A 4,406-nucleotide genomic window follows, 5' to 3' on the forward strand; every position below is an offset into this window, starting at 1 on the left:
TAAGGGTTTGTATCCTAAAATGATGCTTTGGCACAAAACACAAAGTCCTTGAGCCCTAAAAATGGGACTTGAGAAGCTCAAAAGGATGATTTGAGCCCTCACAGTTGTGGACTTAGTCCTAAACTGCGGCTTTGTTCCCTGAAATGAAGGCTTTGGCAGCAAAATATGAGCTTTTGAACCCTTTCAGAGAATTTTGTCTCTGAAACTGAGGGGTTGGACACGTAAAATCAGGCTTTGCGCCCTAAGAATGATGCTCCAGGCCCTTCCAATGAACCTTTGAAGCCAAAAATGCACTTTGGAACTTGTTGAGGAGGGTTTTATCCCAAACCTGAAGCTTTAGAACCTCAAACTGCGTCTCCAGCCCTGAGCTCTGGGCCCTGATTGGCCGCAGGGCGGTCGCTCTTGTTCCCGCTCCCCCCGCTGTTGCCAGGCGAGGGCCGGGGGGGGCAGAGCCCGGAACGGGGGTTCTGGCCCCAAAACGGGGCTGGGGGCACCGACAGGAGGTGCTGGGGCTGCACGCGGGGCTCTGGCCCCCGAGGCACAGAATCCTTAAGGCTGGCAAAGCCCCTCGGCTCCCCCAGCCCCCGTGCACCCAGCCCTGTCCCGAACCCCACACAGAGGCTTTTCCCCAAGACCCAACCGAAACCTCCCCTGCAGCAGCTTAAGGCCGTTTCCTCTCTCCCTGTTGATCCCCAAAATGCTGGCAAATCCAACTCTCTGAGACTCCTTCTGGAGGTTTAGAAAGCGAGCATACTTGGACAGGGCTGGGAACGTCACACAGTGATCTCCACCGGTGACGGGCAGCGAGGCAGAAGGTGGGGCAGAAGAGATTTCCCAGTTCCATGCCTATGTATAAATCTTCCCAGAAATCTTAGGTGTTTTCTATTACTTCCCAAGGTCTACTTTTAATGTTGTTATGAATTTCACAAGAGCCCAAAGTAGCTAATTCGCAGCTTTGGCTCCAGCTCTGCCTGACCTTGCCTCAAAAATAGACAAATGCTGCAAGCAGGGGAAGAAGAGAAGAGACGTCTTGCAGAAGAAGAGACATCTGTTCAGCATAGACCACATGGAACACAAGACGTTATCGTCTTCAAAGAATGAACAGTGCATGGAAAACAATGTCTGAAAGAAAACCTGCTCTCAGAGGGACATTCTGTCTAACTTTCAAACAACACAATTACTTAGATGGAACTTAACCTACTTGAGCTTAAATCAAAATATTCCACTTTTGGGGACAGAAACTCCTTTTTGTCTCACCCCGCCAGCCCCAGGCTGTGCTCGATTCAGAGTCTGGGAACGGAGCCCCTGGTCCCGCAGCCCTGGGCATGGAGGCTCCTGCCACCACTCACGTGGAGCCGCTGTGTTCCCTGTGCGATCGCTGCCATGGCAGCTTGTGATGGGATGACCACCTTCAGGATCAGCAGAGACCGTTCGCAGCTGCCCTTACAGCTGTGCGTGGGAGATCGAGGTTTGCACAGTTATGAGCATGGAATCATAGAATTGGTTGGGTTGGATGGGACCACAAAGCCCATCCAGATCCAACCCCCTTCCATGGGCAGGGATATCTTGCACTGCATCAAGTTGCTCCAAGCCCCTTCCAGCCTGACCTTGAACACCTCCAGGGATGGGGCAGCCACAACTTCTCTGGGCAGCCTGGGCCAGGGCCTCAACAACCTCATTGTGAAGAATTTCTTCCTCATGTCTAATCTAAGCCTTCCCCCTTCCAATTTAAAGACATTCCCCCTTGTCCTGTCACTACGCCCCCTTGTAAAATGTTTCTCCCCACCTTTCAGCTGGGCATAGAAGATCAAGATTTTCACAATTCCCAACACCATTTGTAAAACACCTGCTGAGGCTCAGTGCTGCATCGTGAGCAGTGACAGATGGAGCCTGCGGGTGCAGGGAAGGAACCCGAGGGGAGCTGTGAGGAGCCTGAGCTCTGGCCCCAGCCCTCTCTCTGGTTCCTCCTTTCCACGCTGTCCCTCCTGCTCCCTTTTCCCCCAGTCTCTGGGGAAAGCGGTCAGCAAATGCCTTGCAGCCCCTTCAGCAGCCAAAACAGCAGCCCAGGGCACAGCCAGCTCGGGAACAGCGGCATTAATTCCTTTAAATGTGGTGATCACCAACAATGTTTTCACTTCTCTGCGATAAACAGACCCCGCTCTCTCCAGGTAATTAGAAGATGATTTATGATGTAATTCACCTTCGAACCACCTGACCCGCAGCCGACACTTTCTATTAAACTGCAGTTCTCCCCTAGCAAGAAGATTGTCAGTATTACAAGCGAGACTAAACTTCAACTCGGAAAGCCAGAGCTGGAAATCTGGCTTTGTTTCAAGTTCAGGGCTTTTGACAGGCAAAAATCTGCCCCAGCACAAGTGCTGTTGTTTGTGGAAAGTGTTTCTCCCACGGCCTCTGTTTAGTCTGTGAATTCTATGAAAGCCAGATGAGGTGCAGGTCAGTAAAAACAATGACCTGACTGGCATTATGAGGTTTCTAAAGGATTTCCTTGTTATAAAGCAAAACGAGGTTGGGTTTCAAGCCTTTGCATGAATGCAGTGGACTGTACAGCCCCCTAGGCTACATGGTAAAATGTATTCCCGTAGCCTGGAAAAGGACAAAAATGGATTGAGTTTTCGATTGTTTTCCTTCATAGAGGGGTACAGAAATGATCTGGGAGGTGTTTGGGTCTGCAGCATTCCAAAGGCTATCGCAGCAGCGTGTTGTATTAAAATACAAAGAGGGGACAAAAATAACTCAGTGCAGGGGAGGACTGTTTGGTTTTTTCATAAACTTAAGATGTACTCATTTACTATCTATGTAACCATATCTATAGAAGTGTTCTGTATTGAATTCTGCAGAGGTAACAGCAGACAGCGAACAGAAAACCTTACAGGGCAACAGTTGAGTGTGGTGGAATCCAGGATCGCTGTGCATAGGTGAAGGCAGAAGTTTCTTTTATCATTTCCTAGCATGAATCAGAGACAAATAAGCAGTGGGCCTGAAAAAATACTTTTGAACACTATTTCTTTCTTCATGAAAGGATGAAGAATGTGTACAGACACACAGCTGTCAGCAACATTTAGCAGGTACCTGTGCTCCCATCATCACAAAGCCTTTTCATACCCGTGAGCTCCAAATGCACCCTTGGGCAGCGCAGAGAGAGAAGGGTTGAGAGAGACTGGCTGGGTCTGCCTCAAGAGATGATGGATCTCTACCAACAGTGGTTTCAGCAATTGGGAAGAGGAGGCAGCTCCTGAACAGCTACAGTGGAAAGGGGGAAAACATTTTCTGCTCTCTGAACAATCACCTGTTAAAGTCTGCCTCTTCACACAGCTCAGCTTGCTCCTGCCCGACTGGCACAGTCGCTCTGAGTAGGAGATATTTTTCAGTTAAAGCTCAAGGGAGAAGGACAACACCAGGCAACCATGTCCTTTCTTGTTTAAGCAGTAAAAGCTAAGTCACAAAAGCTTGGCACCCGTGAGAAAACATAAACAAATCCCTTCTCACCCCAAACATGTCATTATACTGGATGAGGGAAGGACACGTCTTTCCAGGAACGGCCTCCCTGCATCCAGATAATCCTCACTGTTGACAATCCGAGCGCAGCGTCTGTTCGACCTCTTCATCAGATGTGGATCAGGGCCAAAGAGAAGAGGCTTCCTCTTTGCTAGGGCAGACTGAGAGGCATAAGGAATTTTGTCTCAAGGACAAGTGGGTCTTTGAGAAGGCTTTGGCAGCAAAATATGAGCTTTTGAAGCCTTTCAGAGAATTTTGTCCATCCCAGACCTTTCTCTGTCCATGAGTGCAAGGCAGACCTAGAATCCTGGAATGGTTTGGGTTTGAAGGGATGTCATACCCATCCAGTTCCAACCGCCCTGCGAGAGGCAGGGACACCTGCCACTGGATCAGGTTCTCCAAGCCCCATCCAACCTGGCCTTGAACACCTCCAGGGATGAGGCAGCCACCACTACTCTGGACAACCTGGGCCAGGGCCTCTTCAGCCTCACAGCAAAATATTTCCTCCTAAGATGTCATCTCAATCTCCCCTCAGGGAGGGGAGTGGACGTCCTGAACGTCCTGAAGCGTCAAATCTGCTCGGTTTGCAGCCCACAGGGTGGAGAATCCCCCGCTGCTCTGGAGCCTCTGCCGGGGCTGCACCGTGCCCACACAAAGGCAGTTTCCCTCCTGTCCAACCCAAACCTCCCCTGACGCAGCTCGAGGCCGTTTCCCCTCCTCCACTGACACCGAAAATGCTGCAAATCCAGCTCTGAGACTCGAGCTGGGGTTTAGAAAGCGAGCGCCCTTGGTCAGGGCTGGGCACGTGAGGCAGCGATCTCCATCGGTCACAGGCAGCGAGACAAAGCCTGGGACAGAATGGATTTCACACTTCCATGCCTATGGATCAA

Source organism: Phaenicophaeus curvirostris, unplaced genomic scaffold (genome assembly GCF_032191515.1).
Source record: "Phaenicophaeus curvirostris isolate KB17595 unplaced genomic scaffold, BPBGC_Pcur_1.0 scaffold_53, whole genome shotgun sequence".
Lineage (NCBI taxonomy): Eukaryota > Metazoa > Chordata > Aves > Cuculiformes > Cuculidae > Phaenicophaeus > Phaenicophaeus curvirostris.